We start from the raw sequence: 22,212 nt of genomic DNA on the forward strand, positions 1-22,212 counted from the left end.
GTGACTGTCTCTTGTGCCTAGAATTATCTCTCACCTCATCTTTGTCCCTGGCTTCCCTAAATTCCTTTTAGTCCCATTTGAAATATTACCTTTTATAGGAATTCTTTCCTAGTCCCCTTTAATTTTAGTTCCTTTCCTTTGAGCTTAATTCCAATATGAACATAATTGTTTACATATTGTCTCCCCCATTAGATTGTCAACTCCTTGAGAGCCAGGACTGTCTTTTTGCCTTTCTCTGCCTCTCTGTCACTTAACATAGTGCCTAGCACAGAGTAGACACTTAAGGAGTTCTTGTTGACTTGCCTTCATATTCATTTAGCCAGAACAAAACAAGGTTTACAAACATATCTGTTTCAGCTTCACTGTACAGTGTGATGCATGTTGGAGTATTCCGTAGCTCTGTCTTGCTAAAATATGACTCATATATAACAAATTAAGGTTTCCAAAACATTTTCCTCATATTAACTATGTAAATTAGGTAGTGCAAGTATCATTCCCACTTTACAGGTGACAAAACAGAACATCAAAGAAGGAAAGTGAATTGCTCAGAGTCAGACAGCTGTCAAGTGTTGGAGTTAGGACTCAAACTCAGGTCTTTTGGTTCTGAGGTCAGGGTTTTCCCCACTAACCCATACTGCAGACGAGACTCTCTAGTGGTAGAAGAGGTTGCTCTGGTTCACATCAGGCTATAACCTTGTACATCTGTTCATATTATGACTCTTAACACATATGATCCCTGAGATCTTTCTTGTTTCTTTTTCATGCATGTAGACCCTAAAAGAACCATTAGCATTCTAGGTTTTCATTTGATGATTTTTAAGACACTGGCAGTTAAATGATGCATTGGATAGAGTGCTGGACAAGTTACCTAATACTGTTTGACTCAGTTTCCTCATCTGTAAAATGAACTAGAGAAGGAAATGGTCTCTGTCTCTGCCAAGAAAACCCCAAATGAGGACATGAATGAAATAACTTAACAGTAACAAAATATAAGCTCATAGATTTAGATCTAAATGGGATCTTGGAAGCTTTCTAATCAAAGTATCCTATTTTACAAATGTGGAAATCAAGTCCCAAGAGCTCCACAATGTGTCCAAAGTTTCACAGATAGCTCCAGAGGTTGGATTTGAACTTGGGACCTCTGATGCCAGAATTAAAAGCTCATTCTACCATACCATAACTAGAAGTAGTTCATTCTCTCATTACCCTCTATTTTTCTTGTACTTATGAGTACAGCTACATCAACTAGATCAAATTATTACTAATATCATAGATTAAGTCACTAGTTGTAGGAAGCTCAGTTTGAGAGATGGAAGGGATCTTATCTAGGGCCATCTTCCAATTTGCAGAAGTTGGTGCTACTAGAGAAAGGCACAGAGGCAAATGTGAAGATTAAAGGATTTGCCCAGGGTGTGAAAGCATTCAAAAGGAAGAAGCAGTGGCTGAGAGGGAGCACCTGTCAGTCAAATGAAGATTCTGATTTGGAATGTTACTGGGAAAACAGGTGAAGGCAAAAACCAACTGTGGCTGGACCCTGGCTATTCCTTATTGCCTTCTACCAAGGAAAGAAGGAGCTGATTCTCTCTTGGATTTTGGAAATCAAGCTGGAAGGTGGCCTGGTGACTTTGAAGGCAGAAGAAAGAAGAACAATAGTCCATAGATGTCTTTGACTTGCTCAGTTTAGGATAGTGACTGAATTGCCAGACCTATCAATCATTCCTCTCGATTTGAACTCTTTTCCAATATTCCCAACCTAAGGCTCACAGTAGTATTAGGGAAATCCTCATCCCTCTTTCCTCCATTCTCTATCCTTTTCTGTCTTCCTCAAATAGACCTTTACTTAAGATAAAGAAGAGAAAAAGTATTTTCATTTGAGACACCACACACTCACCCTGAGTGATTTAGAAAGAAGAATAAAAGGGGAGGGAAGTTGAAGAAGCTGAAGAAGAGGGAGGAAATAGGAGAAAGGGAGGTGTAGAGGGAGGAGGGAAGGACAGAAGAAATAAGATAATTGCTTGATCTGTTAGTTATCAACTGCCCATCAAATATAGTCCCTTATTATTATCTATTACAAGGGTACCACAGATTTTAAAGTATTAATCCTGACATTTGAACTCAGGCTCTCAGACCAGATATTTAGTGCTATCCACTGCTCTATGCTGTTATACCTTTTATTTCTATAATACTCCACCTGCCTCTGACTAATTTTTGAGGTATTCTTTTCCTCAACAGATGTTCCCCACTCCTATGAAGTAGGCCAGATGTTATTATTCCTATTTGACAGACAAGACAAGTGAGACAAAGTAAGTTAGTGACTTACCCAACTTACATAACTAGGTAATGATAGAGCTAAAATTATATGTTAGGCTACACAAGATCACTTTTGATGATGGAAGGCATGAACAGAATAGATACTATCTAGGGCCACATTGGTGAACCTATGCCATGTGTGCCAGCATGTGCCAGAGGGGGATGTTCTCTTCCCTTTCAGCCATATGTTCCTGAGGACATTTCATACATCACCTGCTTCTGTCCAACTGCCCAAGAAGGAGCACTTCCTCCCTTCCCTGTCCTGGGGTAAGGGCTCACATGGGTTGTGAGGGTTGCATTTTGGGCACTTGGTCTCTAAAAGGTTCATCATCACTACTTTAGGGAATCTTGTGAACTTCTTGAGCCAATAAGACCTGATGAATCTTGTCCTGAGAACTGGCCAGTCTAGGGCATGCGATGTAGATGCTTTGATGGTGTTCTTTGGATTTCATTTGAATGTTGCATGCTTTCAGCATCATGCCTGCTTTGCCATTTGGGGAATCTCCAATGAGGTGGCATTTCATGTGGTTAGCTAGAGTTCATAGTAATTGACTCCAAAGGATTTATAGACTCATTATAGAAACAAGTACAAGTATAGTTCCATCTACTTTACCTAATTTGTTCCTGCTGCTGTGTTTATTTGATATCAATCAAGGGGCATTATGGGGGCTGACCAGAAGCTGAGCTCTTAGTCCTTGTCCCCAAACAGGTCCTCAGGCATTTTGTGGGGTGGCACACAGCAAGTGGGATTTAGTAACATGATTTAGCAGGAGCTAAAAGGAACTTTCTAACTCCAAGGGAGACAGTTGGCTGGGACCGGGAACTTCAAATCTATGCCAGGAAAAAAATGGTCACATGAGACTTAATATTGTTTTGAGATCTTTTGCTTCTACCAGTCACACTCAACAATCTTTAGCACTTCTTTGGTCTTGAGAAACTTACTGTCTATTGCATCCCAGAAGATTGTGATTGAGAGCAAATATTTGCCCCAAGAGGGCAAATAGCTAAAGCACCTCAGGGGTAGTAGAGAGCAATTCAGCAACTTAAAGCTTAGGCTTAATGCCCAGCAGGAAGTGGAGGCATGACAGGAGATGGAGATGATATGATGAGAATATGAGATACAGTGAAAGAGAGAAATACTGAAGGAACTACAAGGACTGGATTTGCAGTGTTATCTCATGGGAAAAAAGGAAATAGAACTTTGGCTGCTAATGGGGTATGGGAATAGAACCTCCAGCTAAGAAAAGGAGAGGAACAGTTGAGGATTCAGCTTCTTCCCTTTTGAACTGAGAAGTAGCAAGTTCCACTGACCATATCTAGCTACCAATCCCTCATTTCAACAGAAAAGATTCAGACTCACCATCTGTCTCATAGTGATTGGATAGAGACTTTTTTACCTTCTGGGAAGGCAATAGTCTATCCTTCAGAAGACTTCTTCAAAGTTATATCTCTGTGCCAAGAAATACAATCATCTTGAACATACAAAGATATTAAGATTGTCTGTAACTTAGTCCCTAGACTTGAGCTTCAAATCCCTGAAGAAACAATAGAAGGAATATAGTTCAGGAACTTCCTATTCCCTCTTTCCTAAACTATTATACCAAATCCTTTATCTAATAAATATGTTTTAAATAATTGAGAAATCAGATATCTTCAGTGTACTAAAAGGGATCATAAATACTATCAACTAAAGAAGAAAATAGGAGAAGAGATTGAAGGGGATTTTCTCTTAGCCCTCAGCTAGTCAGATCCAACACCATTTCTCTAGATAACATTGCCTGGGAGGGAAGTGGTCCCTTTTTATCTCTTCCCTCCCTCTCAGCTATCTGTAAACTTTAGTTCTTGATCCCCTGCTAGTACAATACTAAGAAGAAAGAATATAATGTTTAACAAAGAACTCAAGGTCCATTAGAGAGCAGTGTGATTAGAGGACAATGCTACTGATTGGTAGCATTAGAGATGAGTTGCTGTGGTCATGAATATCAGTTACATATATCTCTCCATGTGCACTCTCCTAGACATTCAGGATCTCTTTTATCCATTTAACCTCTTTCAGCTTCAATTTCCTCATCTGAAAATGGGGACTATGAATAGAACCCACCTAGAGGGATGTTGCGAAGATCAAGTAAGACAATAGATACAAAGTGCTTTGCAAACCTTAATTTGGTCAATCAATAAGCATGTATTAAGTGCTTCCTGGGTAGCAAGCAGCACTAGTGATGATGTTTCCTGGATATACTTATTCCTCACATGAGCCTTGTATGTACATCCCCTGGTCTTCTATATTTTCTGTGTGAGTGCTCAACTTGAGTTTGAATTCAGGTTGTGCCATTGAATATATGTGTGACATTGGACTAGTCACTTACCCCCTCCAGGACTCACTACCACAGCTCTCCTGATTCACCCTCCTCTAAAGGGCCATGGCCTACTGCCTTGTCTCTTCTGTTACACTAAGTGCTAACATCTATATAGCACTTATTATGTGCCAAGCACTGTGCTAAGTGCCTTATAATGATTCTCTTATTTGATTCTTCAATGACTCTGAGAGGTAGGTGCTATTATTATCATTTTTACAAATGAGAAAACTGAGGAAAATACAGGTTAGGATAATTGTCTAAGGTTACACAGCTAGTAAGTGTCTGAGGGAAGATTTGAACTCGGGTCTTCCTAACTCTAGGTCCAGTGCTCTGTGTCCTGTGGTACCACCTAGCTGCCTTAACATTTCTAATCTTTAATAAGGATACTCTGGAAAAACTACAACTTCCTTATTGTATCTACTCTAGTCTCAGATTTTTCTCCAGAACCAGTGTGTGTGTGTGTGTGTGTGTGTGTGTGTGTGTGTGTGTGTGTGTGTGATACCAGTGTCCAAAGTGTAGAGAAACTGGGCATGCCTTTCCCCCACTTTCTGTTCCTCACCTCCTGACTGATGATTCTCTCTACTGGGCCACTATTTCAGGAAAGCTCCAACCATGTTTCTCTCCACCCTTTCTTCCAGTTCAGAAACTATGAATTATGACAAAATCTATTCTATTATTGTTCATGGATGGAGTGTGTCAATCTACTTCCCTGTGGGGCCTCTCATCATTACAGTAACTTTCCCATCCTTTCCTTACTGATTGCTACTTTCCTCCTTTTTTTCTCTTCTCTTCCCCCCCAACTCCATTAGATATATAAACACTTTGAGGGTGGGAACTGTCTTTGCTTTTGTATTTGTGTCCCCAACACTCAGAAGTACTTAAGCAATGCTTTTTTCTTCCATCCATTCTTCTTTGTCATCCACTTTTCCCCACGTTTTTGTTTCCCTTCCAAATTCCTCCATTTCAAGTCTCCTTTGACCAGACTAGTATGTTCCAGATGACCAGTAATTACCCCGTGGAATACTACCAAATTCTTGGCCAGGTCAGGGTTGGAGAAGGAGTTTTTAAGATTTCTCTTCAGACAGCAGATGTGTAACCAAACATTTTATATCCTTGAAATCCAGCTGATTCTTGCCCAAATCCACTGCAATTGCCTCAGCTCTCAGCCAATTTAACCCCTTGTACGTGATGACAGAACAGATGAGATAAAGGAGATTTGCATCTAGGCTTGGCTCTGTCACTAATTGACTGTGTGATCTTGATCAAAGTCCCCCAACCTCTCTGGGTTTCAGTTTTCTCATTTGTAGAGTGGTAAAGTTGACCTGGATATGCTCCAAGGTCCCAGCTAGCTCTCAAATTCCATACAATCTTTGGATGAAAATGCTTGAAAGTAGAATGACAGGGTCTAGGAGCTAACTGAGAGGGTGGAAGTGGGCAAGACATGACTAGATTAAAAACAAATGTATGGCCAGAGGACTAGAGGAAGGAGGAAGCCAAGTTTCTCAAGCAGCCATTTAAGGGAAACCAGTGCTAAGTACATCATAAAGAATAAAAATGTAGAAGTTTATATCTTCATAATGGGGTTATTAATTGGTGTTGAGTTGTTAACTAGTTTACAGTCTCCTGGAACTGGGAAAATCTTTTTAGAGAACCCTTAGTAAATAGCAGACAGATTTGATAATCACCATCTCCTTTGGAGTTTTTACTCATTCAGTTCAGATCCATTCAGTTCAATTGAGCAGACATTAATTAAACAACTGCTCTTTGCAGAACAGTGTGTTAAATCCTGGAGAGAGATACAGAATTTAGGTGTAATGACCTTCAGCATGGTATGATAGGAAATGGAATTGGAAGCAGAGATCCTGTGTTCAAATCTTGATTCTTTCACTTGTTTACTATGGGACCTTGGACAATTCACTAATAACCTCCAGGCCTTAGTTTTCCCATCTATAAAACTAATGGGGTTGGATTCCATGACTTCTAAGATCCCATCCATCTCTCAAACTATGATCCCCTTCTGCCTTGTACAGAGCTAAAATTATATAAGATAACATGACCATGATATAGTTAACTCTAATGTGTCATAAATGAATCAGATGAAAGGATGCCCATTGGTTGGGGAATGGCTTAACAAGTTGTGGCATATAATTATGATGGAATACTATTTCACCATAAGATATGACCAGCAGAATAATTTTGGAAAACATGAAAACACCTACATGAAATTATGGAGAGTAAAATGTACAGAAGCAAGAGAGTATTATATACAACAGGAATATTGTTTGAAGAATGGCATATATGCCCTTCTCTAGAGAAAGTACTGATATAAGTACAGAAGAGATAGTTTTATATATATGTCTTTTTGCCAATGATACTTTCTTTAAGGGGAGAGAGGAGGGAGGGAGTTAACTGGGTATTTGATTGTAACAAACAAGCAAATAAATAAATTTTAAAAAAGTTAAATGAATTAGAAAACTATAAAATGAAACTATGACTATTAGATCAGCAGTGGAAGGTCATTACTGATTGAAGGAATTGAGTAGTTAGATAACTAAATAGAAGCTAGGTAGTAGAGTGGATAGAGTGCTGGGTCTAGAAAAGGGAAGACCACTTCAAGACCTGTTCAAAAATCCTTAGTGGATCCCTATTGTCTTGTTCAGTCATGTCTGACTCTTTGAGATCTCATGGACTGTACTTTCTATAGAGTTTTCTCAGCAATGACACTAGAATAGTTTGACATTTCCTTCTGTAATGGATTAAGGCATAGAGAAGTTAAGTGACTTGCCCAGGGTCACTTTGCTGGTCAATGTCTGAGACTTTATTTGAACTCATATCTTCCTGACTCCAGGCCCAGTGCTCTAACCACTGAGTTACCTAGTTGCCTCTTCCTTATTTTCTAGTGAGTTCAACAAGACCTAGGAGGCTACCTAATTTAATCCATGCCTGACCAGATACTCATCTTCCCTAAACATAATGATCCTTTAGAATCTTTTTAGCATGGGGCACCTCTTACCTATTCAGTCAGCATTTCACTATTGTTCAACTTTAATTACTCCATAGCTCTAATTGTCATAGAGGTAGGAATCAAGGGAGCAGGGCTCCTCTTCCTCTGGAACTAAACTGGGCACATTCTCATAAATTTTTCATCTTGGCTTATCACAACTGTGAAAAACATACTCAGCATATTATCATTGTCCTTTAAAGATGAGGATCTTGAGGTGCAGAGAGGTGACCTGACTGGCCTTTAATCACTCAGCTAATAAGGGAGCAGAAGTAGGATTGAATTCCTAACTTTTATTGACTCTAAGCCCAGCTTTCTTTCTTTTCCTTCCTCCCCCCTTCTCTCTCTCCCTGCCTCCCCCCCTCCCTCCCCCCCTCCCTCCCTCCCTCCCTCCCTTCCTTCCTTCCTTCCTTCCTTCCTTCCTTCCTTCCTTCCTTCCTTCCTTCCTTCCTTCCTTCCTTCCTTCCTTCCTTCCTTCTCTCCCTCCCTCCCTCCCTCCCTCCCTCCCTCCCTCCCTCCCTCCCTCCCTCCCTTCTTTTCTCACTCCCTCCCTCCCTCCCTTCCTCCTTTTCTCACTCCCTCCCTCCCTCCCTTCCTTTCTCCCTTCTTCCCTCCCTTCCTTTCTCCCTCCCTCCCTCCCCCCCCCCTCTCTCTCTCTCTCTCTCTTTCTTTTTTTTCATATTGTGTTGCCTGAGATTAGAACTCAGAACTCTGGGCTCTAGTCCAGTAGTCCAACATTCTCTGTGTACCATTTTACTTCAAAAAAGACTGATCTCCCTCTGGGTAAATTTTTCTCCCAGCCACTCTCTCTGCCTAGTTTAGTGGGAGAGCTCTCAATGAAGGTAAGAAATTCCTGTTTAGAAACTTATTTTAATGTGATTGACATTTTTGAAGGAAAGGTAAAGTCCTTGAAACCCCAACAGAGTTACTGTTTGTTTCCTCTTAATGGTAAAAATGAAAATCATTATCCTTGGGGATAGGGATCCACCTTTAAAGACAGCTCATTTTCTTTACAGATGCCATCCTCCTAGCTTCTCAAAGCTGTCACGTCCTGCTTGGCATCTCCCTCTGATGAATCTGCTCTCTCCACATTCAGCACTGTCAGTGGAGAAACAGCAATTAAAGTGGCCAATCATGGGCTCTCCTAAATCAGGGTTGAGTGCCAGTGGCATGATTAACAGCAGATGCTCCAAGTGCTGGAGTCAGCACATTGGAGGCTTCCTTCATTCCTTCATTTGTTCCTTCATTCCTTCCTTCCTTCCTCCTCACCTTCCGTTCATTTGTTTGTTCCTTCATTCGTTCCTTCCTTTTCTGTCTACCTTGCAGGAGCTTGGACTGAATTTTCTCTGAAATTTCCCTGAAAATGATCAGATTTAGTGGTATGACATTGGAAAAGGCATTTTCCTGTTACTAGTTCTTTGTAAAATTAAAGGGTTGGACTCAAGCAAGGGTCTTATACTTTTGTGTCATTACCCTCTTTAGCAGTCTGGTGAAGCTTATTGAAATTGAATTATTGAAATTGAAATGCCTTATTGAAATTGTGTTTTTAAATACATATTATAAAACACACCAGATTATAAATAAAACCAACTTGATCAACAGTTATCAACATATTAACACTCCTCCCCAATGTCATGGACCACAGACTAAGAACTCTTGGATTAGATGATCTTTAAGGTGCCATAAAACTCCAAATCTCATGAATCTATGATTTTATGAACTGGTTCACATCCAGTAACACCATGCCCATCACATTTCACAGCAGTTACTTTGTAAATTAATTTTCTGTCTCCCTTTCTCTGTCTCTGTTTCTCTTTAGAGTGACAAGGGGCATCTTCAGAATCACCCTTGATGTTCCTTGTGTGACACTGGGTAAGTTGCTTAACTTCCTTAGGACTTATTTTCCTCATCTGTTAAAATGAGGGTGTTAGATTAAATGGCCCTTGAGGTCATCTAGCTCTTGATCTCTGATGTCCTGATTCCTGGGCCATCTCTGGTTCCAGATACTCTGAGGGTATATATACCCTATCTATCTATCTATCTATCTATCTATCTATCTATCTATCTATCTATCATCTATCTATCTATCTATCCATCCATCTATCTATCTATCTATCTATCTATCTATCTATCTATCTATCTATCTATCATCTATCGGTCTATCTATTCATCTATTCATCTATTTATCTATCCATCTATCCATCTATCCATCTAACTATCTATCTATCTATCTATCAATCAATCTATCTATCTATCTATCTATCTATCTATCTATCTATCTATCTATCTATCATCTATCGGTCTATCTATCCATCTATCCATCTATCGGTCTATCTATCCATCTATCCATCTATCTATCTATCAATCATCTATCTATCTATCTATCTATCTATCTATCTATCTATCTATCTATCAATCATCTATCTATCTATCTATCTATCTATCCATCCATCTATCTATCTATCAATCAATCTATCTATCTATCTATCTATCTATCTATCTATCTATCTATCTATCATCTATCGGTCTATCTATCCATCTATCCATCTATCTATCTATCAATCATCTATCTATCTATCTATTCATCTATCTATCTATCTATCTATCTATCTATCTATCTATCCATCCATCCATCTAGCTATCTATCTATCAATCAATCAGTCTATCTATCTATCATCTATCTATCTATTCATCTATCTATCTATCAATCATCTATCGGTCTATCTATCCATCTATCCATCTATCTATCTATCAATCATCTATCTATCTATCTATCCATCTATCTATCTATCATCTATCTATCTATCTATCCATCCATCTATCTATCTATCTATCTATCTATCTATCTATCTATCTATCAATCAGTCTATCTATCTATCATCTATCTATCTATCCATCTATCTATCTATCTATCTATCTATCTATCAATCAATCAGTCTATCTATCTATCTATCCATCTATCCATCCATCTATCTATCTATCTATCTATCTATCAATCATCTATCTATCTATCTATCTATCTATCTATCTATCTATCCATCCATCTATCTATATATCAATCTATCTATCTATCTATCTATCATCTATCGGTCTATCTATCCATCTATCCATCTATCTATCTATCAATCATCTATCTATCTATCTATCTATCTATCATCTATCTATCTATCCATCCATCCATCTAGCTATCTATCTATCAATCAATCAGTCTATCTATCTATCATCTATCTATCTATTCATCTATCTATCTATCTATCTATCTATCATCTATCTATCTATCCATCCATCCATCTATCTATCTATCTATCAATCAATCAATCAGTCTATCTATCTATCATCTATCTATCTATTCATCTATCTATCTATCTATCTATCTATCTATCAGTCATCTATCGGTCTATCTATCCATCTATCCATCTATCTATCTATCAATCATCTATCTATCTATCCATCCATCTATCTATCTATCTATCTATCTATCTATCTATCTATCTATCCATCATCTATCTATCCATCTATCTATCATCTATCGGTCTATCTATCTATCTATCTATCTATCTATCTATCTATCTATCTATATGTATGTATGCTAAAACCATCATCTCTGAAGGGTAGTAGATAATAAACGAGGTCAGAATTATTTGCTCAGCACCCACCAAGTAGCTCTGGGATTTGAGGTTCCTTAGGTTTTGAACTCTCTTTGTTGTTTCCCCTGTAGATAGTAATCAAAGAAAAGGCACAAAGGTAAGTTGGACCATGGTGGAAGGAAGGGAGGGAGATCACTGTCTGTTCTCTCCATTTGCTCACCATTTCTGGATTTTCCATATGCAGAGTCAGCCAATAAGCAGTTTGGGGGGGCACCCCCTTACATTTGTAAGTTCTTATTCAACAAATAGAAGTGAGCTTAGAGACTCTATTCCAACTCCCTCATTTACAGATGAGGAAACTGATGCCTATGACGATCTAGTATTTTTTTTTTCACAATACCGTGCCTCAAATAAGTCAATGTTTATAAAGTGAATACAATGTGAAAGCACGGAGAATAGCTGTGGCCAGAATATTCATTATCCCGTGACCAACCATGTAATAAGACTCTGAAAGTAACTTGAATGATAGACATACAACCCATCCCTGTATTTTAGACATACCCTGTACTTAGTAGGATTTTCCAGAGCCCATACTGCCATAGTTTTGCCTTTAACAACTCAAGGTTGAGAGCCAGGCCTGGAGTAAGGAGGAACTGGGTTCAAATGTGGCCTCAGATATTCCCTAGCTGTGTAACCCTGGGCAAGCCATTTAACTCTAATTGTCTAGTCTTGACTGTTCTTCTGACTGGGAGTCAGTATTCTAAAACAGAAGAAAAAGGTTTAAAAACCCCTCAAGATCACCATCATGCAAGATTAGGCCATGAGGACAGCATTTGTGGAGGATAACAGGAGCTTTAATTTTCCCTCTAAGATTATTTCCTATTGATCCTTCCTATACCTTGTATGTGTATAGTTTGCACATTTGAGCTCCTTGAGATCAGAGACTATTTTTGCCTGCAAGCAGAAGGTGCTTAAAAATGTTGGTTTGTTGACATGTAGGATCAGTGTAACATAGTCACTGGACTTAAAGGTTTAGCATCAGGAAGACCTGGGTTCATCTCCCTCTCCCTGGTGCCAGACCTTGTTATTATTATTTGTTTTAAAATTTAATTTAATTTTTATTATCATGCAAAGTACACCTCCATATTGGTCATTATTTTAAGAGCACACTCAGACAAAACCCAGACTCCCAAAGAAAACAATAAATACACTGATATGAAAGATAGTCTGCTTTGATCCACACCCATCCGACTCCAAAAGCTTTTTCTCTGAAAGTGGAGAGCCTTCCCTTTCATCAGTCTTTCTGGATTGCCCCAGATCACTGCATTGCTGAGAGTAGCCACGTTTTCCCAGTTGATCATTGCACAATATTGCTGTTACGGTGTACAAAGATCTGGTTCTGCTTATTTCACTCTGTCTCAGTTCATGAAGGTCTTTCCAGTTCCTGCTCATCATTCCTTACAGAACAATGGTATTCCATCACCATCATGTACCACAATTTGTTCAGTCGCTCTCCAACTGGTGGACATCTCCTCCATTTCCATTTCTTTGCCACAATAGAAGGGACCCTATTATCTGTATAACCTGTAGACCTTACTATTGTGGTTCAGTCATTTAAGTCACAGCCTGCTTTTCATGTGGTTTTCAGATCCTGGAGTCTTTGCCATTTTCTTCTCCAGCTCATTTTATAGATGAGGAAACTGGCAAAGAGAGTGAAGTGACTTGCTCAAGTTCACACGGCTAGTAAATGTCTGAGGCTGGATTTGAACTTAGACCTTTCTGACTCCACTGCACAACTAACTACCCCAGGACTTCTCTAGAGTGTTGCATTCCCTGTGCTTATAAAATCAAAGATCCTTTGCATGATTTTGCAAATATATGTTTGTTCCAGAAGTAGTTTGGTATGGTAGCTAGAGAACTGGCCTCCAAATCAGGAAGGTATGAGTTCAAGTCCTCCTTCTGACTCATATTGATTCTGTCTGTGTGACCTCTTAATTTATCAATGTCTCAGGCAATTCTCTAAGACGTTGTATGGCAAAGCAGGGGTTAATTGGCCCGGGGATGAGAAATCAAGCCATATGGAGTTTCCTATGCCGGTAAATTACAGGTCCAACCCTGAAACTCTATTCATAGACTCACATAGCCGTACCACATACACCCATAATAGTATTTGTGTGTGTCTTCAGCGTATTGCAATGGGAAACACAGCTCTGTGGTGGTGTAAGTAGGAATTGCTTCACCCCAAGCTTATAGACTCTACCGACTCTCAGTTCCCATTTCTCCCTGATGTTCACCACTTTGGTCAATCCAGAATGGAGGAACTATAATACAGCTACTTCTAACAAAAAAAGCTTTGGCTGCTGCTGCTGCTGCTGCTGCTGTGTGTGTGTGTGTGTGTGTGTGTGTGTGTGTGTGTGTGTGTGTGTGTGTCCCTTGATCAAAGTTCATCAAATTCTTCAAGCTATTTGTTTTTTAAACATATTATCAGGAAATCTCTTAAGACCACGTAAGTAAATGTACAAGAAAGGGGGAAGAATGAGCAAATATGTCAATGAATTAAGTCTACATTCTGTTCAGAAAAAATCCAGTCTATTTCTATAGAGTTTGATCTGAGAACTAGCTTTCAAAACAAACTGGGGTGTCTGGGAACATGGAAGTGACACTGGCAGGGGGCCAGGAAATGTTCTGGGAAGTTGACAAATGATTGGGTTTTGTGGTGCATTATCTTAGACTTGGATAATCAGAGAGATCTTAGTTCAAATCTGGGCTCAGATGTTTACTACCTGAGTCAACCTAGGCAAGTCATTTTACTCCATCTGCCTCATTTTCCTAATCTATTAAAAAAGGGATGATTTTATCACTGACCTCCCAAGGTTGTCATGAAGATAAAATGAGATAATATGTTTGTTTAAAGGATTTTGTAAATGTTCAAGTAAATGTAAATATTAGTCATTGGTATTATTATTATTAGGACCTAGGTTCTAATCTTGCCTCTGACATTTACAAGATCTGTGACTATGGGGAAGGGAAAGCATCTCTTTGACTCTTTCCTCATCTGTAAAATGGGGAGTTTAAAAATAAAATAAAATGGGGAGTTTGATATGCCAACAAACTACCTCATAGGGTGAGTTACTATATGTAAAGGATGTTGCAAATTTCTAACCCTAATAATAATAGTAGTAATGAAAAGAAAATGATCTTTGTTTCCAATGAATAATGATTGAAAATTACCAAATAAAATAATGTTTAAAAGTAAACAAACAAACAAAAACAACAAAAAATAATAGTAGTAATGATCATTATAGCCTTTGCATTATTCTTTATATAGTTTCTGGTTTGAACCTTGAAACAGCCCTGTGAGGTTGGTTTCAAGAGTATTATTTTCCCCATTTTACAGACAAGGAAACTAAGCCTTACAGAGGTTAGGCCACTTCCCAGGGTCACAAAGCTAGCAAATGTCAGAAGTAGAATTCGAACCCACGTCTTTCTGAAAAGAAGTCCAGCAATCAACCCCCCCCCCCCCCGATTATTGATAAATAGGATGCTGCTGCCTCTCTGCTCTAGCCTCTTTGTTTTGGTAAGGAAAGTCAGGAGAAAACCTGTGGCAGCAAAGGTCCCCTTGCTAAAGTGATATTTTCTGCTGTTCACAGGAGTTATATTAAGAAAAAACCCTCCTATTTATTTCCCAGGTTCAAGTGTCTTTCAGTTAGATAGAAGACTGGTAATTGTCGCTTCTACTTAGCTGTGGAATTTGCTGAGCTGAGTATCTTTAAATGGAAGAAGCAGCTATAAATCTCGGAAAGTTCAAAATCTATTACCTAGGGATGTGGTTAATTTCTCCTCCTTTAAAGTCATTACCTTTTCAAGGACCTGGCTGGCTAGGGAAAGACATGGTTGATTTAAACAAAAAATCTTCCAAGCCAGCGATTGATCTTAATTGAGGTTACTGCTCATGTCCACAAGCGTGGGTGTGGAAAGCCTGGAAATGGACGGGCTCCCATCTTCTGGTTTCTGCATTTGTGTATGTCAGCAGGGCTTGCCCATATATATAGGCAGAGCAGGTGGCTACCTACACCGTGTATTTGGAGGGGCAAAGATAGCTCTCTCCCCTCTCTCACCAGCCCCAGTGGTTCCCTTCCTCCCTCTTGCCCTCTCTCCCTCTCTTTCTCCCTTCTTCCCTCCCTCCCAGCCAGCTTGGGAGCTTGGAAATCCCATCATTCATCACTCCTTTGACTTAAGGTATTATCTCCAGAACGTTGCTATTAAATGCATGTAGTATTTGCTAGTTGGAGAAGGGTTGAAATAGCCCTTTCCTAATACTGTATCCGATAATCAATAATACTATATTATTATATAATACAAATATCAAATAATACTATATCAAAACCCAGACCATTAGGCTTGGTCAGCTGACCAGACATTGTTGCTGTTCTTTAGAAACAGAGAGTATGCTTTGAGGAAATGGGACCTTTACTGGGAGCTGGTTGGAGAATGGAGTTTTTGGGAGGGCAGGTAAGTGAGGAAGAAGGGAAGGTCATAGGATCAAAGAGAGAGAGCTAGAAGGGACCTTAAGGTGACTTCTTATCTAGGTCCCTCAGAGAGAGTGCTGGGATAGGAATCTGGAAGATCTTGCTCAAATCCAGTCTCAGAAAGGGAAAAGACTTGCTAGATGTATGACCCTGGGTAAGGCACATAACCTCTGTCTAACTCAGTTTCCTCAGCTGTAATAATAATGACCTTCCAAGATTGTTGTGAGGCTCAAATAGATAACATCTGCAAAATACTTGTACAGTGCCTGGGCACATAGCAGGTCAAATGTAAATGCTAGCTGCTGCTACTGCTGCTACTACTACCACAACCACTACTACCACTACCACCATATTTTTTATTAGCTGAGGTAATTCAATATATGGAGACGATAGCCAGTAATGAGTGGGACCAACTCTCTGGTTCTCGTAGTGTGTGCCTTTATACTGGGCACTGCTGATAAAACTACTTGGTTGATCGTCAACTCAACCAAACTCAATTTTGATTTTCAGCTCAACATTTATTAATGACAGACATCATGCTAGAAAACTAAGGATACCAATAAGAAAGAGAAAGACTGCCTGCCCTCAAGCAACTCACAGTTTAATGGGGAAAGGAGGCAGGAAAGTGGGGGAAAGGGGCAGTAGGACTCAGTGAGGGGGTGTCTTGTTCCATAGAGCTACAAGTGGGCAGAGCAGCGGATGCAAAATGGAGTGAGCTGAAAGCCCAACTTCTGCCTCTATAAAGGAAGACTTTAGAATGAATGTGGTACCACCCTCTAGTTCTCCAAAAAGAGGGGAGAGGAAGCTGAGGGAAGTGATGTCCAGACTTGAGTTAGCACCATGGCTTTGAGACTGGAAGTGATGAGCTTTTCTTGGGAGGGTCAGTACAGCAGCTGCATGGACAACTGGGGCTTGATGGGAGACTTGCTTTTCTTGTAATGTCCAGGAGATCACAATTCTCTGTATATGGGTGCCAACCGAGGCACACACCTGAAATGCTAATGGTAGAGAATCCACCAATATGTTATCTAAGTGGAAAAAGAGATGGTCTGGGGGTGTTTCAATTTGGGAACATTGTGTACATCAGAGCCTGATGAGGGGTAGGCCATGGGTTGAGACAGAAAAATACTTAACAGATTCTTTCCATGCCCATTAGTGCCAAGTACAACTGCAATAAAAAGACCCAAAGCTTTAAGGGATTGGTTTGACTCAGATAAATGATCCAGGGACTGGAGTCAAGTTTCTTCTTTGGATATTGACTTCCTGGCTCTGAATTTGTTATCTGGCAACCAATTTCCCATTCATATCAGCTTCTTGGATCTGAGCTTTCTACTGTCACTTAGACAAACCCAGCCATGATTTTCAGTTTATAGCCTCAGATCTCATCTTCTTGGCTGGGTTAGGGATGGAGTTTCACCTGTGCCTCTCCTCAGGGAGGGCAGTGTTTGCCTAATCATTTATATGGGTCAGTCCTGCTGCAGGTGGGAGGCAGTATATTTTCAAACAGGTTTGTTAAGCCTGAAAGTACAAGCAGAAGTAGAAGAATTCAGATGTGGAAGAATTGTATATCATGGTGGTTGTTACTAATTCCACTAACCTGGATGAAAGTCACATTCTCATCTCTTAAACTTTTTTTTTTCTGCTTAAGTCCATTATCCTTGGGAAGCAGTTTTCTCAAGCTCCTGGCCCTTACTCCTCCCCTGAAATAAGACCCTTATAAGACACACCATTTGCCCTAACTTGCTGCCTCTGCTCTGAAGATTTCGTACAGGGCTGTCTCAGAAGAGATAAATCTCTTATTCAGGCTGGTAGCAGATTTATTGGAACCTGTGGCTGAAAAGTTCCTATTTTGAATGATGAATGGCCTGGTATTCTTTGCTTCTCTTTGTGTGATGGAATCCACTTTGTGTTAGTTAGTAATAGCAAAATTTATTGATTTATATATTCACCTTGCTTCCCAGAACAAAGACAGGAATGAGCCCATCTTCCATCAGATTATTTCACATTATAGCAATAGCCATAATATGGAACCAATGTGGGAGGCACACAGATAAGAATTGGAGTCACCTGGAAACTGACAATTCACTCTTATGATACATGACATTGGCAAGTCGGTGATGCTCCTATGTGCTTTCCTCCCTCTGGTGAAACTATCAGAGGGGCCTGAAACATACTCTAGAGCAGTAATGGTGAACCTTTAGAAAGGGGTGTCCTCAGGGGTGCATGGAGAGGGGAAGGGAGGACTCCAGCCCCACATCCCTCTGGCTTTATAGTAACAAAATCTGTTGAATTCTGTGCTGGGGAAATTGTGTTTGTACCCACAAAGAGGGCTTTGAGTGCTCTATCTGGCACGCCTGCCATAGGTTCACCACCAAAGCTCTAAAGCATAGAAAACCAAGGCCAAGGGCTGGTTATGTTGAATAGGATTGATTTTGTTGTCATTGATCAGTTGTTCAGTCATATCTGCCTTTGTGTCATGGAATATGACAGACTAAACCCTTCTATCTTTTGCTATCTCCTGAGGTCTGTTTAAGCTCATGTTCATTGCTTCTATGACACTTTGTCCCATCTTCTGCCATCGTTATCTATTTTTGCCTTCAATCATTCCTAATAGAAGAGTCTTTTCCCAGTGAATCCTGTCTTCTCTTTATGTGGCCAAAGCTTCAGCTTTAGTATTTGTTCTTCCAATGAATGTTCTTTCTTTCTTTCTTTCTTTCTTTCTTTCTTTCTTTCTTTCTTTCTTTCTTTCTTTCTTTCTTTCTTTCTTTCTTTCTTTCTTTCTTTCTTTCTTTCTTTCTTTCTTTCTTTCTTTCTTTCTTTCTTTCTTTCTTTCTTTCTTTCTTTCTTTCTTTCTTTCTTTCTTTCTTTCTTTCTTTCTTTCTTTCTTTCTTTCTTTCTTTCTTTCTTCTGACTGATTTGATCTCCTTAGTGTCTAAGGTACTTTCAAAAGTCTTTTCCAACACCACCATACACACACACATACACACATACAGATACATACATATATACATCATTTATATATAATTTTCAATTTAACAGGGGCCTTCCATTTATATATCTGTCTATATCTATTTATAATCTTTAAATCATTTCTAATACTTCATAATTTGAAAAAATATGTTGATAGGTCTTTTAGGCTGAAAAAGGCAGGTGGTTCTATTAAATACTTGATTAATCCAGTGAAAAAAATCAGTAAAACCTTTTTTGGTAAAACTGATGAATGAGATAAATAGTTGATCCTATAGCTATGGGTATAGAAATATTCTTAGACAATAAGGGATTGAATATAAACCACTTTCCAGAGTTATTATGGTCATGACCCATCACTGGCAAAATTAAAAATTATGAAAGTTTGCCTCTAAGGCTCTTTTGGTATCTTCTTCTTTGAGGGTTTCTTCCTTTAGGGCCCAGTGCCTTTGTTCTGCCCTCTCACTTCAGAACACTCCATAACTCTAGTACCCAATCTAGTTCTCTCCACTTAGATGAGATGGTGTGCTTTAGACTACTTCATTATGTTCCTCTTTTCAAAACCTAACTTCCTATGCCCTATCCCCTCCACCCTTGCTAACTGACACATTACATTATGCTTAGGGCTTAATATAGCTCATAATAACTTAATATCTTTAATTTAAAAGGGGTCTTTTATGCTTTGATTAAATGTTTTGAACAATATGGAAATTTCAAGTTAATGAAGGACACATTTTTGGATAAGCTCCTTTCAATTCCGTTCAACTCACACTAGGGAGATGGCTGATTGTTTTCCTAGTCTATAGGAATGAACTTGTTCTAGCTACAGGTTTTCTTGCCCTTGTGTCTATTTTAAAACCAATCCGATTATAACCCAAATATTTTGTAAGAGCCAAAAGAATACATTATTTCAATAACAATTGTGACTAATTCTTTTTTCTTTTTTTTGGATTTTATGTGTGTAATAGTGTAAAACATCTTGTTGTTCTATAAATGAGAATTTGAAAAACAAAAGTGAAGAAACTAAGTGAAATGTAATATGTCATTGCATTCAAATTTTGTAAATTCTTTGGAGATAAATGATATTTTTCATTATGAATCCTTGAATTTTTCTTGAATTAATCACTCTAATGTTATGAATAGTTAAGTTGTCCATAAATGTTCATCATATATTATTGCTATTTATGTATACAATGTTCTCCTGGTTCTGCCCACTTCATTTTGCATCAGTTCATATAGGTCTTTTTAGATTTTTCTTAAAACAGCCTTCTCATATTTCTTTTAGTATAGTATTATTGTATTACAATTATATACCACAACTTGTTCAGCCATTCCCCAATTGATAGATATGCCTATAGATTCCAATTCTTTGAACTATGGCTAGTTTTTAATGAGAAATGTTTGAAGTGATTGAATCTGGAGGAGCCAAGGGTTACTGGGTATACATAATATATTTGGAAGACTTTCATATTGGAAAGAGTAGTTGCTCTGTGAGTCTCCAGAATGCATAACAAGGACCAATGAATATAAATGATAGGGTGGGGATAGAGTTGGGCTCAAAAGAAGACCAAACTTTTTGACAATTTTAGCTCCATGTCTTTAGAAGTATTCAAACAGAGACTTGCTGGCCATCTTGAGCATAGTATACATTGACCTTTTTGAGATCATCTAAAAATTGGAATGGAATACAGCATCTGCAACTTATAGACCAATGAACTTCTATTTCTGATAAAAGTCTAGAATATATTTAAAAAATAAATTGTCATACTGTATTTAATAACTAAATTCAAAAATAAAGAGATACTTGTAAAGTTCTTTTTCTGGTAGGTTTCTGACTTCTCCACTTTACTTCTTTCAGACCTATATGCCTAGAAAACAGTCTTGGATTTTTAGGAACTCTTTCTTTTTTTTAATTATATTTTTAAATGTTTAAAATTTTTACATGATGATATAATTTTTGATGTACTATTTAGAAATATAAATTTTCCCCTGGTAACATTTAAAAGAGTGGTTGGCATAAACTGTTACAGATAAAAGAGTGGTTGCCTTAAATTGTGACCATGGAAATATGGTTTCAAGACATTGTCTTGAGTTAAATCAAATATAAAGTGGTTGCCAGGGAAAAATTCCCAAATATGAAATATACCCAAGTCAGCTGGGTTTTTATGGAGATTTTAATTAATACATATAAGGAATTAATGAAAGAGAGTAAGAGGAAACAATGTGAAAAGGGCTAGGCCAGCCCAGACCAGGCTAGGCCAGCCTAGGCCCAAGTCCTAAGAGAGAGATCAGTCAGTCTTTAATCCACTCACCACAAGATTTGTCCCAAGCAAGATTCTAGTGTTCAGAGAGACCCACCAGTTCAGCTCCTCAGCTCAACTAAGTTCAGCCATTGAGCCCTCCAACTCAGCTTTGGCTAGCTGACCCTCTTTTAAAGAGAATTTTCTCCTATGTCACCTCCCCTAAGTTCTCACATCTACCAATCACAGCAGACGTTTTCCAAAGGACAGACCATTCTTAATTCACACCTGAGTAGACTAAACTTTGAGTAATTCACACCTGAGTAGACTAAAACCTCACACCTCTTTTGTTAAGGCTTGTCCCTTACAAGTTTGCAAGTTGTCTAACCTTCATAGGTACTTAGCACCTTTCTAAAAATAGACTTAGCTTAAGGCTTTTGCTTCACTATAAGTATGAGTTAAGTACTTTTTTTCATGTAAAGAGTTTACAACTTTATCTTCCCCTAAAGTATGCTTAAGTATGGGTGGAGTAGAGTTCTCACATTCCTGACTAAGTCCCTTCATTGTTTAAAATGGGGAATGGTCTTAACCAAGTGTTCTGAAGTAGGGTCTGAGGATTTTTAAGATTCACACCCTTAAGTAAAGCTTTGACTGCATCCCATAAATTTAGGTATATTCTCTCCTTGATACAATTTTTAATAATAATTTCTGACATTTTGTGACCTATATTTTGACCATCCCTCTGAATGTTCTCCCATTTCCCAAGATGACAGGTAATATGATATTGATTGTACATGTGTTATCATATAATACATATCTCCATGCTCATTGTATTGTGAAAGAAGACACATATTACTTACACTAGAGAAGAAATTAACAGAGGAAATAAAGTGAAGAATGGTATGCTTAATTCTGGATTCAGATTCTAGCAATTCCTTCTATGGCTGTGGATAGCCTTTTGAGTCATGAGTCCCTTAAATCTTTTCTTTTAAACTTATAACTGTTATACTATAAACATATTCTTAATTAGCAAACATTTATGGCCAGGTTACTAAACTGGTAGGTAAGGGAAATGTAGGAGCTACAGTTTATTAGCAAAGTGTTTGATGAAGTTTATCATCATCTACCTAAAAAAAAGGAGAGATGTGGGTTAAGTGACAGGACCACTATGCATATTTGAAATTAGTTGATTATCTAGACTCTGAGAGAAATCTTTAAGGA

The sequence above is a fragment of the Monodelphis domestica genome, chromosome 1 (assembly GCF_027887165.1).
Source record: "Monodelphis domestica isolate mMonDom1 chromosome 1, mMonDom1.pri, whole genome shotgun sequence".
Classification (NCBI taxonomy): Eukaryota; Metazoa; Chordata; class Mammalia; order Didelphimorphia; family Didelphidae; genus Monodelphis; species Monodelphis domestica.